The sequence below is a fragment of the Corvus hawaiiensis genome, chromosome 10 (assembly GCF_020740725.1).
Source record: "Corvus hawaiiensis isolate bCorHaw1 chromosome 10, bCorHaw1.pri.cur, whole genome shotgun sequence".
NCBI lineage: Eukaryota > Metazoa > Chordata > Aves > Passeriformes > Corvidae > Corvus > Corvus hawaiiensis.
This window is the reverse complement of record NC_063222.1, coordinates 9286809-9305205: the sequence shown is the minus strand read 5'-3', so window position 1 is coordinate 9305205 and position 18397 is coordinate 9286809. Positions and strand designations below refer to the sequence as shown.

The window sequence follows — 18397 nt, the reverse complement described above, 5'->3', positions numbered from 1 at the left end:
TCTCTTCTACTGCCTTGGGTTTAGGTGTTTCTGTGGCAGCCATTGTCCCAGGCTCTACATCCATCTCTTCCAACTGAAAAATCTGTGTTTGATTTTTCTCTTGACATCCATGTTCCTACAGTTGCATGTGATTGTGGCAATGTACTGCAGGCAGTGTGATGTAGTAATACCACTCGAAAGCTATGATTACAGTTATTATTAGAGGCCAAAGCAGAGACCACAGAGTCTGGGATGTGAATTAGCCACCAGTCAGGTTCTGATGGGTTTTGTGGCACTGTAATGACTGAAAGGGTCTGATGTAGTTTCAAAGCAAGTCCTAAGCAAAGGCCTTTATGACCTGGACTGCAGCAGGCAGTGGAGGCACAGGCTCAGTGCTTCCCAAACAGGAACTGCCACCTCAGAGACCATTCTCAGACAGAGGTTTCTGTGTTTGAATTTAACTACTGGAATTTGCTCTTCAAGTTATGCAGAACCCAAAATAAGTAAGTAGAATCAGTTTTGGATTGTTTTCAGTACTGTAATAACGATCTGCATTGTTTATCAGCTGACTCTGTTGCATCCTCTGAGATGTCCCTACCCTGTTTACTGCTGGCACAGGCCAAGGAGTCATTACAGTGTTTGAGACAAAACCCCTCCCTAAAAACCTTGTACTCTCTTGTTTCTGTGTTAGTGGAAACTTATGGTTGTCTTTGTCCAACTATATTTTGCCTGAGAGAAAAACTTGAATACCAGCTCCATAGAGAAATCAGCTTCTTCAGATAGTCCTCGAGACCATGAGCTCTGATAGAAATAACACACGAGGAAAATGAAGGGGAAGCTGAGCTGCTTTCTTCTTACCTGAGAGCACTGTGTATGTATAGTCTGATGTTTTTTCCCTTATCTGATGTGTTTGGGAAAGGGACTTGACTGTGTTATAGGACATGAAGTACACAGTAAGCTTTGGAAATACATCTCAGAGTGCAGGTAGCTCTGCTTTTGAATAGATGGACTTCTGACATTTTAAAATACTCCACTTTTGCATTGTTAAGTATTTCCGAATGCCATCCTTATTTCTCAAATGTGGTGTACATGATCTTTATGCTAAGAATCTTTGAACTAAGGAAACATTTATGCAAGTGCTGATTCCCTAATCTCTGTGGATTTTTGTCGTTGTGCTTGCAGGGGGATGAATTCTAAGAAGGTAAATTCTAACTTCTGTCCAATGGCCTAGGGGAGCAGATCTCAGCTTCAGTAGCAATTTGTCAGTTCACTAAGAGATGCAGTATCCTGGCTTCCGGGTTAATGGTTTTGCTAGGCTCCAAGGAGCAGTGGCAAAGTCTGAATTCATGGCTACCAAGATATGGCTGGGTCAGAATGGAAACACCCATGCAGAGAACCTCTGTCCAGACAGTGTTTTGAATGTCTGGAGCAAGGTAGAGGCTTCTGTGCTTCTCTGGGTGCTTTCATACAAATGTCCAGCATTCATGGAAGCAGAGCTTTAGGACTGGAATACTCCTAAAGTTTAAACGTCTTGTGTGGGCATTTTGTGGACTTTAGATTACTATAGTTAAGGTCACATCTTCACATGTGGGTATCTAAAATGCATGAAAATACAGATTTTCATCATAATTTTCAACTTTGGCTCCTCTGTAGGAATGATGACTAGAGTATTGCTGTACTTAAGAGGGCTGTTAGAAATAATATGCATTGCTTAAGCACCATAAATGGAAATTGTGGTGCAATGAAACACAGTTCCTTACAATCCATTAATCTCAGATGTGTATTTGTTTTGTCTTAAGGATTTCTAGGTGGGCTTTGTCCACACTGTCCATCAGCTGATAACCTTTTCTTTGTGGCCTCACTCAACTCTCCCCTCTATCTTATCTGGAGTTCACCCAAAACTCCAACCTGCATCTAAACAAGAAGAATTCCAGGGATGTAGATATACAAGACATAGCAGTGCCTAAATGGCCTTTTGTTGCAAGCTCCTTCTGCCTGTGCTGGGAGACAGCTCTGTCTGGAAAGCCAGGCAGCTGCAGGGCAGCCTGGACTGTCAGCAGAGTAACTCAGCCTGCTACTAAAAACCAGAGCAGATGTAGCCACCCTGAGTACAGCAATGCCCAGAAAATAGGTGGGTAAAATATCAGTGATCTGATGGGTTGTTTTGATGGATCACAGGATCAGGGCTCAGTACTTTTGTGAGCGTGTGTAGGAAATGTTTCCTAATTGCTTCTGAGTGGAGCTGAGGGTGTAGGAAGGTTCACCATGCAGTAATGTGGAATCTACCTTGAAGGTGAGTGTGTAGGGGAAGAACAAATTTGGGCAGTTACATTTTTTTGGCCTGTTTGCTATCAGATGCCAAGATACAACTTCAAATGATGAGTCTCACGTGAGACCCAAGTAGAAAGCAGATTACCATCTTCTTGATCCAAATCAACTTTCTTTTTCCTCACTTCTTTTTCTTAACTGCACCACTTCATGGAAAGCAGTGAACAAACAACTTTGATTCTCAACTCTCTGCCCAGCAATTCCAAGGTGACTGGAGAGGCAGAAGATTTCTCACCTGGCCCTCAGCACCTAACCATGGTGTTTCCCAGTCAAGTATAAAGTGTATCATTCTTAAGATTTCCTTTCCGACTGTGATTTTTATTTTGTGAGGTAATTTCAAAGTAGTGGAAGATTTGGGGAATGTGAGTAATGCACAGTGCTTATGATACAGCCTGGGTTCTGCACAGGCTTTATGATGCACAGCTCCAGGAACTGTACCTAAAGGTTCATTTTGTTGACTTTGTCACAGAGTTTATCTTGAAAGGTTTGTAATGTTACACAAACATGTGCCTCTTCCTCCCCTCCCCGGGTATTTTACGGCATCAGCTCAAAAGAATGGGTTGTATCTGTACCATGCTTGTGTGTTTTAAAATCACGTTAATATTTTAAAATGTGATTGTTTCCTATTCTTTTACATTCTCATCTATATACAAATAGCATGTTGTAGCCCTCATTAATCAAAATGACGCCTTCTACACCCTCAAATGTTTTCACATTTGCACATGAAGTGTGTTCCCAAAACTCTGTGCTGCCTGATTGATCTCTGCATTGTGCACTTTTCAGACCTATGTGTCTAAAGCTGGCTGAAAAGATACAAAGCTTGACTTCTAATGTGATTTCTTTAATCTCCTTTTGTAGAATTAGTGTTACAAACCATGTAGAAAGTCTTTCTAAGTTTGCTTTTTGCATCAAGCTTGGCACAGGCACGAAGAACCACATCCCATCTTACACTGGAAAACACACTGCTGGCTGTCAAAAGAAGTGTTAGGAAACACTGCTGTTTTGGGAAAGGGTGTAAGAGAAAAAAGGCTGTTAAAAACTGAGGAAAGCAAAACATCGTCCATGGCACAGACTTGCCCCACTGACTGTCCAGACATGGCTCGTTCTAGGGCTCCTCTTCCCAATGAGTGCCACAGAACTGACATTCGCTGGTGCGCACATCCAAGAGGAGGATTTAAATTCAGTAACTTGTCTGCTGGTAAGAGCACAGATGACTACTCATGTCAAGACTTCCATGTATGTATATATAAACCAGACAAAGACTGCCTGAGGGAATGGGAAGCAGCAGAAAGCCTTTTCTAGGCATAAAGAACTGTGGAACAGATAGAAAACTCCCATTCATCCTTTGTTTTCTATCTACTGTACATCCCAAAGGCTGTGGGGATGGGTGTGTATGCAGGGCCTGGAGAGGAACTGGAGTTTAATACTCTGTTTAAAATATTTCATTGGGGTTCAGGAGTGTCTGACCCCTGGAGGCACTGCTAGGTCCCCACAGAAGTGGTGCTGCCATTATCTGACACTTTTTCTGCCCACATGGCATGTGTGAAACACAGCCAGTTTTACTGCAGCTCGTATGGAGGATTTCTTGACTGAAGACTCTCAAAGAATTTGCAGAATTTCCTTTCCATTTTTTTTAATGGTCTGAGCACGGATATTTCTCTTGTCTATCTCAGTTCTTTGCTAAAAGCCTGTCTGAACATTTTAGTAAAAGAAATAAAAATACTGTAGAAATAAGTATCATCATGAAAGTGCAGTGGGGGTAAATTTTGCCCCCTCCATCCCCAGAAGTATAAAGCATAGGTAGAACAGCAGAATTTGAGGAAAAACACTAATCAGAAAGGTTTTCTTCAACTTTCTCAGTTTTTATTGTCTTGTCCTAGAAGACACAGTAATTTTACGTCACCTTTCTGGACTGGTCTAAGGTCTCTAAGAGAAGATAATCTAGTTTCGGGGTGAGAAGTGCACAGCCCGAGCAGAAGCAGCACCTAACATTTCTTGTCTTGAGTGTGGCCCCAAGCACTGCATGCATGAGAGAGAAAACAGCATGTGCGTGAGCCTGTGCTGGTGTTTCTGGGGGCAGAGGGGAGGGAAGGCGGTTTAGGGCCGAGCTTATTAGGATTAGAAACCACTGCTTTTCAGGTTGTTATTTACTGGTATCAATGAGCAGTGATGGAAGCACTCGCCTTATGACTGTTTTGTAAGTTGCACTGGGTTTGACAGGACTTGCCTTGCCTGCAGCCTTCTGGGAGACTTGAAGCTCACCCAGAAGTGTGGGGTTAGTTTTGGCAGCCAAAAGTTTAATTAGAATTTCACCCGCACGTATCTGGCTTACAGAGCCCGGATAACGCAAACCTCCCGGCAGCCCCAAGGACGCGTGTGCTGACTTTTCACGGCAGTGCCCGATGCCCGGCATTAATCCCGCGGGCGATCCCCGCCCGGCCCCGGCTCCGGCTCCGGCTCCGGCTCGGCTCTGCCTCGCACACCATGAGCCGCCCGCAGGGACTCGCTAGCAGGACTTTGGGCACCTCCGCGTTGCTTCCCCTTGCGAGCGGCACGCCGGAAGATGCTGCTGTGCTCTGCCGGAGGTGCGAAGCCGCCCGCTCTGGCCCGTAGGGCGGCGGCGATGCGGGCGGCAGGCGGCGAGGGGAGCGGAGAGGCGGCGGCGAGACGCGCTGCTGAGAAAGTTTGCCGGTGCCCGAGGGCGAGTTTCACGCGTGAGCGGCCGGGGCTGGCGGGACGGCTCGGCGGGTGCCGGAGCCGCGCCGCGTCCGCGGGGGCCGGGCCGCGCCGGGGCGGGGGGAAGGGGCGTCGCCATCTGCTGTTAATTCTCCGGTCATTGGATTAGTAACCCGCGGTGATGAGATCAGCGGGATCGGCTTTCGCGAGGGGGCACGGCGCTCGCCGCGCTCCCCAGCTGCGCCGGCTCTCGCATGAGGCGGCGGCGGGCGGCCCAGGGGGAGGCAGCGCGCACAAAGCCCGGTAGCCGCCGCAGGCCGCCGCCCCCGGGCACCGGGCGGGGCTCCCGGGCGGCCCGGCCGAGCCGAGCGCAGCCGCCCCGAGCCCCGCAGCCGCCCGCAGCCCCCCGGCACGGCGCCCGTCTCGCTCCGGGCCGCGGCTCCCCCCGGCCGCCCCCGGCTCCTCTCGCTTCCCCGGGGCAACCACGGGCAGCCGGCGGCGGGAGCAGCCTCTGCCGGGCGAGCGCGCTCCGGGCGGGGGCACGGGCTCCGAGCGTGGCGAGCTCGGCCACGGTGGCTCCCGAGTTTGTTTACTTGTACTCCGCGTCTCGTCCCCGGGATCACCTCTCTGCCGGCATAGCGGATCGGTGGCGGTGCCGTACTGGGGGTTTATGGTAAGTTTGCGATGGGCGAATCCCTCGGTTCGTGGGAATTCGCTGTTTTGTTGCAGTGTGTAAAGACACGTTTGTGGGGGGCTTCTTGTATTTTTTTTTTTTTTTTTAGCACTGGGTTTCAAGCTGGTGTTTAAAGGAATACACTTGCGAAGCGTCTTCTGCTTTATAATGAAATTGTTTGCAATAGAAATTAGTTTCCTGAGCTAATTAAGAGAATTATTTCTAGATGTTGGATAACTAGAGATCTACGTTTCTCATAAACTGAATGTATCTGACTTTGCGCTGCCGAACGCATACCCTCTTGCCTAATGATTGCCACAAGCTAATGTTTTACAGTGGTTACTTGGTGCTTTTTCGGGCAGTAAAAGCTAGACCTCAGTTCTAGAAGGAAACAGATCTGAAATACTAAACTATCTTCTTCGTAAGAGTAAGAGGCAAGCTGAACCTTTGTCAAGACAAGCCTGAATTTGTATGCGAGACTTGTGTTTCAACAAAGGAAGGTATTGACTGAATTTGCCCTCATGTTACTTGTAAGAACTCGGAGCCAGGCGGTGGGTTTGCTGTCGCTGGTAGGAAGCTGTTCCTGCCGAGGGACCAAGGGCAGGGGAGCTGAACGCTGCTCTCGCAGCCCCATTCGTTCCTGGAGGGGCTCTGGCGTTGATGTGGCAGCGTCCGTGCTGGCAGCAAGTCATTTTTATTTCTTTGTGCCTAGAACTTGGCGTGTAGACTGCTACAGGGTGGAAAGTGTCCTATATAGAGAGATGGCCGGCTACCACTTCAGCTGCCGGTTTGATGTTGGCTATAGCCCTTTGGTGCTGAAGTCATACCTGATATTTTCACAGTGCTCTGTTTGCCTTCCGGTGACAGAAGCAATCCCTGATAAGATATCTCCACGCTGCAAAAGAGCTTATCAGGAGAAAAAAAACAGTCCCAGAGAGTTGATGCTTGTGGGTGAAACTGGCCTGACTTGTGCAGTGTATCTCGAAGGATGCTACATTTTTAATGTTGTTTCTGTAACTAAAGCAGACTGTCAGGGACATGAATATCAAATTGCTGTTAGATTATTTGGTGCTGCTGACAGAGAAATGCCAGATACTGTACGTTCTCCTAACAACAAGCGGAAGTTTTATAACTGGCCTTAGTCATGTAAGTCTGGTTTCCTTGGTAGCTAATGTGCCTCGGTGTCTTGCTGCTAACTCCGGATGTCCTTGGATGACCGTCCTGTGCCTCAGTGTCCCTGCCAGGGCTGAAGGGAGGCTCGGTACTTCCCTGCATCACCAGCATGACAAAACTTCCCAGCTCCGTGCCTTGCTGAGGCCCTCATGTGGGTGTTGCTCTGGAAGTACACACTGGTGCTGTTGGGCTCGAGAGCCCTGTATGCATTCCCATCCCATCCTGCCGGCCTGTTTGTCTTTGCAAATGTCACTGCAGCCAGCTCTGAAGCACCGGGCTTCCTGCTCAACAGGCTCTGGGGCTCGGGACTAAGAAAGCAGTGCCACCTTTTTGCAAGGAGCTTTTCGGAGTTGTGAGACTTTTGGTCTGTTTGGTTGTTGGGTTGTTTTTTTTTTTTTTGCGGGGGGGGGATGTCATGGTGGGGTTTGTTTGTTTTTGTTTGGTTGGTTTTTTAACAGGAGCATAAAACCTCCCATGAGAAGTACTGATCGGGTATCTGTTTTCTTGAAAGAACCTGAACTTCTGATTCTTGGTTTGACCAAATGACAGTCATCTTTATGGCTCGTGCTTGTGCAGCATAGGAATTTCTGAATGATGGGACATCTCTCCTGTGACTCCACAAGCAACAATTCATTAACTCATCCGGCTTCATTGTTGCTGTTTTATAACTTTTTATAATGGATTTTCCATGTACCAAGAAAAACCAAGGAAGCTATTTTTGTCTCCTTTTCCTTCACAGTCACTGTTTTCCCTTCTTCTGTGTATAGGACATTGACCTCTTTTTATGGAGAAGGGAAATAATTTTCACAGTGGCACTCAGTGCCATGTGACAGGACTCCATGTGATGGTTACTTTGAGTTGGCTTCTTGTAATTGAGACAGCTGTGGAGTTTTCCTTTGAGGAGCTGATTTGCTGACACATTTGAGACCTAGTGAGAGCAATCAAGGAAGAAGGCATTACATGATCTTCTGAGGTAGTATTGTTAAAAATCCTTGGCTAAAGTGAGTAGTAAGATCATGCTAGATATTCAACTGTCCCATCCCCATAATTCTTCATGGCCAAGAAGAGGAGGGTAGAAAGAGTGATGCCTTATTCAAATTCTGTAAGCCATGCCATGTTTGAGCTGTCTGCTCTCTTCAGTCTGCTTGGCTGCTCACTACTGCTGCACTGACATCCTCTGCTTGATTCTTTTTGTGCTGGGGCAACTTCAGTGTAAACTTGTGGCTTTTGCAGTGGTAAATCCCAGGCTGAATAATGGTAATGCAGAGTGGCCTTGATATTCGCATCTATTTCCTGCATCAGTTAGTGAGGATAAATGCACTCTTAATAGAATATCTGTGTAAAGAAAACCTGGATGTATTCTCGTCTCAGCAGGTTTCCCAGGACAGAGGATGGATGTAAATGTTGCTGGACTTCATAAATCCTCTCTGAAGACTGAGGCGAGACTGATGGTAGAGAGGAGTGGAGACTGGTACTGCTGGGTGCCCGCCTTCCTGGCGCCATCCAGGAAGCAAAGCTGGGCTTGTGGCTCCAGGGATGAAGGGCTCCATGCTGGCAGAGCTCTGGATGGATGGATGGATGCAGTGTAGTCTCTCTGAGCTATGTCAATTCAGTATGCACCTTGAGATTAGCAGAGATGCAGGTCACACGTGTTGTCCTGGGAATTTCAAGTATTTACTAAGCCAGAATAAATCCATTTTCTGTGATGAAGGCATTGCTTAAACCTGCCCACTGAACAGTTAACCGGTTTTTGCAATCAAAGCTCTTTGTAAAGTTTCTATGTATGGCTAAATATTTGCTTATAATTTGGAAGTTGATGTTGTTGGACTGACTGAAAATAAACGAGTGCTGTGGGTTGAAACTTGCCAGACCAGATAGCTACCTCGCCCACTGTATTTTTCGTGGCGTTGTGTTCATGCTGGTGAATCTGTGTCACTCCCTGCAGCACACATAGCCTTTGGGGGTGACTTTAGGCTGTCTTTGCAACATGCAACCCCGGCAGCCCAGGGCTCTGTTAGCCGACATAGGTTGTGCTGTAGGATAGGATGTTAATGCATCATGTGCTTCCTGGAAGAGCAGTTCATGTTTTCCAACTTTTTAAACTTCAGTCAACTCATGCTCAGGTTGTTTGTGGGGATTGGTTGTTTGCTTTTTGCCTTGAAAAGGTGTGTGTGCATCACTGCCACTGGTGCTAGACTGTGTACTGCCAATATACTGGGGATTGCTGCTCCAGAAGGGCTGAATGCAGCTTCACTGAAAACTTTCCCAAAGAACAACAGGTGTCTGTTATTTTGTTGTAGTGTCCAAGATCTGTCGCTTGAAGAGAGCAGAGTAGTGTACGTGACCTGTGCTCCCTCAAGAGTTAAAGTATTTGAAATGGGGGGTGCTGTCTGAATCCTGCTTTCAGGTGATGTTCCGAATGATGTCGGGAAATACCTTTTCCTCAGCTGCTTGTACAGTTCTACAGCCCACAGCCCTTTAGATTGGATGGTGATTAAGTTAAAATTTAATTTTGGTTTGATTTTTTTGTGTTTGGAAAGCTGGCAGTATAATCAGTAGCATTCACAGCCTATCAGGGAAAAATCCGTGCCCTGAAGAGATTTAACAGTGTGCTCCAGTGGCCTTGGTGGCAGCATGGAAAACTGTATAAAGGAGAGCTTGAAAATGTGGGTTATATTTTTTGGGAGCAGTCGTGGTTAAGAAAGATCAGTGCTCACAGGGTGCCATGACTTTGGGCTAAGAACTGTCATTTGGCTGGCAATAATTGATTAAAGCTTGATGGCTCTATTTTGTCTTCCTCTGCTCTGTTGAAGACTGGCCCATCAAGAGTGCTGAGCAGAGCTCACCACTTTCCTTCCTTTGGCTCTTTTCCACCGGAAATGAAGTAGTGTCAGGTACTAGCCTGTTGAAATGTACATATGTGTGTTTGTATTTTTTGGGGGGTGTCTTTTTTAAGTGGATGTCACCTTTGCCTCAGAGGCCAATGTGGAGCAGCATTTTATTTCTGTAGGAATTGGAATGCAGAAATTTTACATAATTTGCTGTGGTTTGGCCATAGCAAAGAAGCATGTGAGGAGAATTTATATGTTTCCATCCTTAGTAAGAGGTCAGGTGCCTGGACTTGAACATGTGTGCTCTGTGACCTAAATCTGTTCATTCTGAAGTCATTTGAACTTAGACCAGTGCTGAGCAGTATTCTGTATAATTTCTTGCTTCTCTTTGCTTATTTGTGTATCTTTAGATTGAACATTTTGGGGTAATCCTGCTCCTGACTGGTGTCAGATGACAAGTTTTATTGTGTTGCATTGCAGAGTGTGGTGACTTAGCAACTTTATCTTTGAGGATTTGTCTGAGGCTGAAGCGACAAGTAAGCTTTGGTGTGCAGCATGAAGTGCAGCAATGTATGAAATCCATCTTGGAGCTGATTGCAAGCTAATTCTTTCAGAGCTGTACAGCAGACTCCTTAGATGAGCTTGCTTTCTTGATTAAACTTGTTTCTAAAAGCTTGTTCTTGTACTACCTTTCTCTTCCTAACCTATTGTTAAAGCCAGGGGTGCACTTGTCTGCTGTTGTGCCTTTCTGCAGTGACAACTCCTAAGGAGAATATTGCCAAGAGATTTCGAGAAAGAGAAAAGATTGGTTGTATTTACAGTGTCTCCTCAAAAGAATGAGGATTTGCTTCCTGCAGAAGTGGGTCCATGCCCTGGGACCTAACCATGGTCCAGACTGCAGGAGCTCATCTCCTGAAGCCTCTGCTTGCTGGGATAGGGAGCTGCTGAGGGAATTCCCTGTGGAGGGGCTGGACAGCCTGGACCTCTTGTCCTGAGGCAGCACAGGCGCTGCTGGCAGCCGACTTTGCTGTTCTGTTTCTTCAGTAGTTTTTCTGCTTGGCACCTGAATATGGCCCAGCTCTGTGTGAGAGGGGAAAGCGAGGCCAGTACCTAGAGACCATTCAAGCTCCTTCTACACCTTGCAGCAGCAGCTTCATGTAGCCTCTGTTAAAAAGGTTGTTTCTTGAATGTTCAAAAATCAACATACTTAGAATTGCTTTTTCAAGGGAGCATTAATCATGCGGGAGCACTCGCATAGCTTTAGGCATGGAAAAAGGTGGGATTTTTCAAATCTGATGAAAGGTTTAGGTACTTAATTATTATTTAATTTTAACTGTTTCTCCTCTGTCTCTTCTTCAAATGAATGCAGAAACAAATTACCACCAGCAGACGGATACCTTTTCCATTAGATATTGGAGGTCATAATTTTAAGAGAGCCACGTTGTGCAAAGTATTTACATCAGTGCTACATTTCATACTGAGAGTGAGCTGTCCACAGAAATCCCTACGTGGAGGTTGTAGGCGCAGTCATGATCTGTGTGTTGGTTCTAAAAAATAGTTTTGCTCTGGAAGGATGAAAATGGCTTGGAAGAAAGTTGGCTGGTATCTTTAAACACTGAACTAATTCTCCAAAATATTGAGCTTACTTCCCGATTAAACTATTTCATGATAGAAGCCACGCAAAATGAAGCAATAAATTCACAGTGTTGTCAACAAGGATTGTATTACTTCACCTGTGAGAAAATGCCATGACAATCAAATCGATGTATAGCCAAGGAAATAGTTTGTTTAAGTGGTAAAGGGCATTTTGAATTTTGAGCTTTAACTGTTTTTTGAGTTACTAGTGAAACTGTAAACGGTTTCTTGTTTTGAGAATGACTTTAAGGGCAGCTGGGACGCAGCAATTGGGGCGGGGGCCAGTACTGGTACTTCTGAACCTCTGTTTTCCGAGTGTTTTAGACTCCATGTCCACAAGAAGCTCTGCTGTCATTTGCTTTTGACAACAGAATCATTGCAGTGTTATGAAGTCAATGGTTGCTTTAAAATAAAGCTCATATATTAGTTTGCTTGAACTTCCTTGCTCGATGATGTCACTGCATATAGTTTTGTAGTGTGTCCTGTATTTTACTTCATTTATGTTAGTTGCTGGCTCAAGTTATAAATAATCCCAAAATCCAGTGTAGTTGACCTGGGAATTTATGAGTTAAAACTGAAACTTTGTCCTTACAGCATTGCTTGTGGTATTTTCTGACTGAGACACTTTCTTGAGTTAAAAAAAAGCACCCATTGAAATTTAACTAATTCATTTGTTTGATTATCTTGAAAGTTAATTCTAATTTAACTTGTAAAAAGGTGTACTTGTAGATACTTCAGATTTGTGTAACATCTTTGCATGGGGAATTGAGTGTCTGTTCCTCATGGCTTATCACTGGTCTGCTTGAATTTAAATTGAGGGTCTGAGAGTGTGATAGGACCACATGCTGAACTCTTTCTGAGACTGAGGATATTTTGAGGCTCCAGCTAGTTCACTTGGGCAGGGCCATTACTTTTTTCTTTGCCTAGGAAAGGAGCAGCAGCAGTGCCCTTCTGGGCATGTGCTAAACCTGAGAATAATAAATGAAATTCTGATCTTTGATGTTTTCATCTCATGCTTGAGCAAAGTCCCTGTCTGTAGAGCAGATTGTGAGGGTCTGACCCTGCAAGGAGGTTCAGGTGCATCTTGCTTTCAGAAATTATGATGCAGCATAAAGAAATGGAAATGCTATTTTCCTTGTTGAAATCTGTTGTCAAGCATGGCGGAGATGACAGAAGTTGTTTGAAATAAAGACAGTGGCACATCAAAGTCTATAAAAGACAGAAGCACTGCCATCCCAACCTCATTTTACTGTTGCTGCATACTAGTGTTACATCTGGTTTGTACCAGCACCTGACTATCCCTGTGCTTCAGTACCATCAGCCTCTGATGCTGTTAACATCTGGGTAATACTTGCTGTGATATTCTCACTTCTAAGTGTACTGATCATTCACTAAATATTTATAGAGTCCTTGGGTTTTGATGTTGCAAGATAAAAAGGGTGCATTTTCCATCATCTGTTGTATTCAAAGGCAAATAACACATTGAAGCTGGTGATTATTTAAAATATTATCACATCAAGAAGTTCCTTTGTACTTTGGTCACTGCTGACTTAACTCTTTCCAGTAGTCTAGAAAACCTTGCACGTAGTTCACTGCTGGCCTGTTTAGACTAAGATGCAGTGTTGTAAGTGCAGTGATCATCTACCAAAGATGTGAGAATGTGCTCAGGAAGGATTTGTTACAACATGTGTAGTATCTTGTCTTTTCAGATTTAAATAGAACAAGATGTATTAAACAAGCATGAGCATGAGACCTGGAATATGTCCTTGTTGTTTTTAAATTTTTTAGCATTCATATTAGCGTTGTTTGAAACAAAATGTGTGGGTGGAGAGAAGGAAGAGAGGCTCACCTGTGAGATCTCTTGGTAGCAACGTACTCAAGTGTGGACAGGGAAAGAGAGGAACACAGAACAGCAGTTCTTGAAGGTGATGGGGAAAAAGGTGATTAATTTGTCAAAGGGACTAAGCTTAAGTATTTGTCAGAATTTAAAAAAGGAAACAGGGGAGTGAAAATAGACTTCACAGGCAGGGTGCACAAAGGGAACCATCAGGAATTGCTGCAAGGTCCAACTCCTGTGCTGCTCAAACTCCTGTGAGGAGTCAGCAGTGATGTGGTAACAGAACTTCCCTCACCTCAGTAAGCTGCAGTGGGATGGGAGGAAGTGCATGAAGCTGCTGCCTTGACTTCATGCCTAGGGTTACAGTAGGCTTTCAGTTTATAATAATTGGGGTTTTCAGTGAGTCACCTTCAGCATTGATAACTGGCTTGCATTTCCTGCTCTTAGGCTCGGTAACAAGAATCAGCAGCTTGTTTTCACTCAAATACATCTCTGTCTAGCAATGGTGAATAATAGTGCAAGGGAATTAAAAATCCATATGTTCTAGTTCATCACAGTTTGACTGCTGGAAAAAGACACCAAAGGGAAATTCAAGCTGAAATGTCTCAACACTCCCGGGACATGAGAGTGACTGATGAGCTCGCTTTTACTGCTTTACTCCATCCACATCCTGCTAATAGAGGACATGGGAGCAGGAAGTCTTCCTCAATGCAGAAGCCATCCCTCTCCCTTTACTCCCTTTATTTTTAGGTTTTGTTTTCCCTGTGGTAAAATCGTTTGGAACCTGGGTGAGCAGTGCCCAGGGTTAGACAGAAATGTGACTCAGTAGTGCCTGCTGCCTGGTGTGTCATTCAGGAGATGAGCAGAGACTCTTTCTCTCACCCTGTAGCTAGAGGCTGGGGATGTAATTCCAGTGTGTGGAGTTCTGACATCGTGTTTTCTTCTGCACATGGATGAAGATAGTGAATGGATGCAGAACTGTTTTTCTTTTTGTTTTGACTGTTGGAAGAAGTGGAAAAACCACTGGCTAAACCTGACATCTAAATTTAGATGTCTGAATTAGCAATGCAGGAAGCAGTAGCGAAGCAAACAGCTCGGTTCCTCTGGAGCACTGCTGGCTGGCAGGATAGAAAATCTGGGCACTTAACAGATGCAGGCATCTCTTCACACCTCCTGGGAAAAATGTGTGTGGGATGCTTCCTCTGGATAATCCTTAAGCCTAGGCTAAACTGGCAGTTTAACTTTCGTCAGAATTCCCAGTGAAGAGGTTTTCACAAGGGATTTTTTACTTGTAATTTTTTTTTTGTCTATTTGCATACAGTGGGGTTTGCTTCCACAGCTGTTCTGCATTTGGTTTCCATAGTGGTAAGGAATGTGGTGTGCTGAAATCAAGGCTGAGCCTAATAGTCTATTGTAGAAATAGGATTGTAAGGAAAAATTCAAGCAGTTACTTTATTACAGCAAAGATGTGTGGGTTGATGGTCTTGGTAGAATTCAGTTCAGTCTCATGGTACAAGAAGAAATTTCATTACCTGTAATAATTAGCTTTTGAAATAGAGAGGTTTATCTTTCATTTTAATCACCCTGCCTTAATAGCAGGGAAGAAAAACCATTGTTTTATAAGAGTCCCAACTCTGTTCTCAGTGTTTTCTAGAATGACATTTTAATTGAATTTTATATTTACGGGACTGATACTTAAAACTTGTCATTCTCATGGGTTCTTACCTGTTTCCCCCTGTATATTTACCAGTTGTATTTTTAAAGAGTGTAAGCTTCTGTCCTGCTTGTCCTGCAAAAAAAAAATTCCGCAAACAATTCTTTATGAAGAGAATTATTACTTCTAGTGGTCATTTTTAACATGCAACTCTTTAATATTCAGCCACATTTCTCTTGTTAACACAAAGCATTGTATATATATGCTTCATATCCAGTGTGTGAATAACTTGTAAATAAATTACAAAAGTAGGTTTAAATTTCATGCCTGTACTTAGCAAAACTAATGGATAGTAATCAGTGTAATGGCTGATGATAGATTGTGCTGTGCCAGCAGGGGAACTGGCACCCAGAAGAAGTAACACCAGCTCAGGAGTGGCTAGAGACTGGCTGGTGAACGTGTTCTTCTCCAGATGCTTTTTTAATTCCTTCAATTAACTTGATTAAGCAGCTTAGCTTAAGTAAGCAGAATTTGTGACTTGGAAGTTCTCCCGTGTAGTATTTTCCCATTGCCTTAGGAATTAATTCCTTTAATGTCGTGTCTGTGTAAAGCAGGCAGCCGTGGTCGCTCCTGAGTCTTGCACAGACACGAGATGGTGTGTGCTTAGTATGAGAGGCACACACAGGGGTGGTGTTTCCCCTCTCTGCAGTTGGCTCTTGGCAGAAGTCATAAATCATGGTGATTTCTGCACAGTGCAATTGAATGGAGCCTGACTACTGTATTTTTTTATTGGTGTTGAAAGTTCCCCGTGCTTAGATCACTCTGAATCCTCCATCAGGAGAGAGGAGCACGCTCTCTCCTCTGTGCCCTGTGGTTCCCAAGCAAGGGAATTGCTCTCAGCAACCACTTTGGAATTTCCTAATTGTATCACTGGTGTCCCAACCAGGTAACTTGGTGCATTCTTTTTTCTACCCAATGTTTTATCTTCACAGCATGTGTCATTAGACAGGGAATAGGGACAGGGATGTTAAGTAGGAAGTCAGATGGTAGCACAGAGTTCTTGTCCATCTGTTTGCTTTCCTTGAAGACATCCCCTCCTGTTCCAGTAAGGATGGTGGTTATGTTGCAGTAGCCTGTATTTTTTAGAGCACAGAAAAGTGGCCTCAGCTGGAACCTATTTTGTGTGTCCTACAGATCCTGATGGTACTGGGGAACCCACCCATCAGTAACTACTGCAGCACAAGCAGGATTGACGGCTGAGTATTGTGGCAGCTGGAGCTCTCTGAGGCTCAGCTCTTGTGTTTACAGCTGCTGGCCCAACAAATTGTTGTTTTCCAGATTGTAAGTCATTCATTCTGGTCCTGGCTTGCAGTTTTTTGTATAAATATAAGTCTTTCTGCAGCATCAGAAGTTGCAGTGTCTTATATAGATTGCCATTAAATCAATGCAGTAATTTCAGAAATTTAGATCTGTGTTTACAGGTGGGACTTTTCTTAAGAGAATTTCAGAGAGGAGCCTGACACTACATCTCCTTTTTCTGCTCCCCTTGGTTTTAGTGTGTTAGTCAGATGATGATGTACTTTGGTAATTGCTCATGAGTCTGCTACATAATGAAAGGAGAGGGTTGAGTGTGCTTCCATGATGCTTCTCTTTCTAGCAGTGCCAGGTGGCGAGGTAAATAACAGGGTGCTAAAAAAAGGATAAAATTTTAAGCCGAATGTAGCTTCCCAGTATGAAGGAAACTGACAATGGGATATACAGGAAAAGGAGGGGAAGAGATGAAAAGGAAACGGAAACTAGAAAGACTGGGCTTGTAACAAAAAGCCCTTTGCCACAGATGTGATGAAGATATGTTGGGCAGTTGAAAATACTTTTGTTTTCCATTCCCTCCTTCACTGTGGAGGAAGATCTCTGTTCATGAGAGAGGTTCTTCAGGTAGTTAGAAGTGTTAATAGACCTCTGGGTTTTAATGCTTCTTTGAACTTCCATACTGTGTAAGTTACTTTCTGCAAACTTGCCTCAATTTTTGATCTCTTGACTGTAAATTGTAACAGAGTTCATGCTAAAAATGAAAATGCACAACTGCTCTTGATTCCATGATTCTTGTAGAGATTTCTGTGTCTGCACAGCGCTTCAGCGAAAAATATGTCAGTTTATCTGTTCAAAGAATGGTTGGAATTTAAACTGCCTTTGATTTCCAGTATCCTTAGACACTTTTTTCCTTAACCTGTAGGCCAAAAGTCTTGCTTTCCTCCTCTGAAGCTATTTGTAGCATTTGTGCAGTATCCCACATGGTTTTACATTCAACAGTGGTGTGGTTTGTATGTGACTTCCAAGTCTTTTGCAGCAGTAAATGATTGTTTGAGAAATGCAAGTTTGCATTTAGGCTCAAGTGAACATCTTGGTTAGTTGTCAAATGATTCTGGAAGGATCTTTGTATAAACCTACTTCATTTTATGCTACTTGTGCTGCTCTTGAGGATGTAGTAAACAAAAACAAGTTTAGCTCTGATGAAGTTGAAAAAAGAGTAATTTTCCTAGTATTCATTCAGGAATGCAGGCTGTACTGAGTATGTTACAGTTTTTATAACTCAGTGGGAAGATGACATGTTTTCCTGGAGTTAGTCCTTTACTTTTAAAGATATTTCTAAATGTTACTTTTATTCTTTATCATGATGGAAGTCAAGATGATCTGTATATGCCAATGCAATCTAGGGTTTTGTTTTTCCCAGAATTAAAAACTCTGAGCACTTTGTTTTTAATATATTACACCTGTTGCTGGAGCTTAGCTCGTGATTACTGATGGGCTTTCTCTTTGTCTAAAGTACAGCTGATCCAAATTTAGACTGAGCACATTTTTCTCCAGGGCAGAACAGGTCCCTGCCTGAGTTATTGGAGAATCAGAGTCTGGCAGATTTAGATCATATCTGGAAGATTGTCTGCAATCATATCAAATATGGGGGGTTTGTGCAAAGATTAATTGGAATATGCTCTTTTTTAATTTTTAATATAGCTTTTGCAGGACTTCTAGAATGTGATGCTACTTACTTTATTTCAGCAGCAGTACAGCTAAAGATTAAGTGCTAGTATATTTTTAGTCCCATCAAAACTTGCATCCTGGTACAGTTTTCTTCCAAATAACTTTGAATCTTTTTTTCCCCCCTTTTCATCCAATGCATTAAAGAAGGAAATATAGTTAGTAATTAATTGTTACAAATAAATTGCTGCTTAAAAAAAATTCCCTGCAGAAGACTGCTTAGCAGGGTGAACTAGGGTGTAAAGTTATTTTGAGAAATACAGACCTTGTGTTTGAGCTTATAGATCAGTCTGTGTTGAGAGTTGTCCTGTAGGCTGGCACAAAGCTGATTTATTTTTATCCATACCTCTATTAGGAAGTCTAGTGTGGGTTTTTTAAAGTATTTTCCTGTGGTCAAAAATACCTGGAATTGTTGGCTCTTGTAACATGAAATTCTTTGAGGATGTACGTTGTTAGGTCAGTAGTAGAGAGATGTAAATGCTACTCCAAGCAGCAACTTCTTTCACCATGGCTTTTCCTCGTTGGAGGCCCTCTCTGATTTTAACACTGCCAAGTCTGGGATAGTTTTTCTCTAC

The 18397-nt window shown here is 43.8% G+C and overlaps 1 protein-coding gene across 4 annotated transcripts in view; it reads left to right on the top strand.

Moving 5' to 3' along the window:
- Positions 1 to 4682: 4682 nt before the first annotated feature.
- Positions 4683 to 18397, top strand: part of SPSB4 (splA/ryanodine receptor domain and SOCS box containing 4) — an 81046-nt gene continuing 67331 nt past the window's right edge. For 2 of the 4 annotated variants that reach the window (XM_048314784.1, XM_048314785.1), the window contains exon 1: positions 5416 to 5656. The gene's annotated coding sequence lies outside the window, so the exon portion shown is untranslated. Of the gene's footprint in view, positions 4893 to 5412; positions 5657 to 18397 lie in introns of those variants that run through there. The other 2 variants (XM_048314786.1, XM_048314787.1) reach the window with 2 other exon arrangements.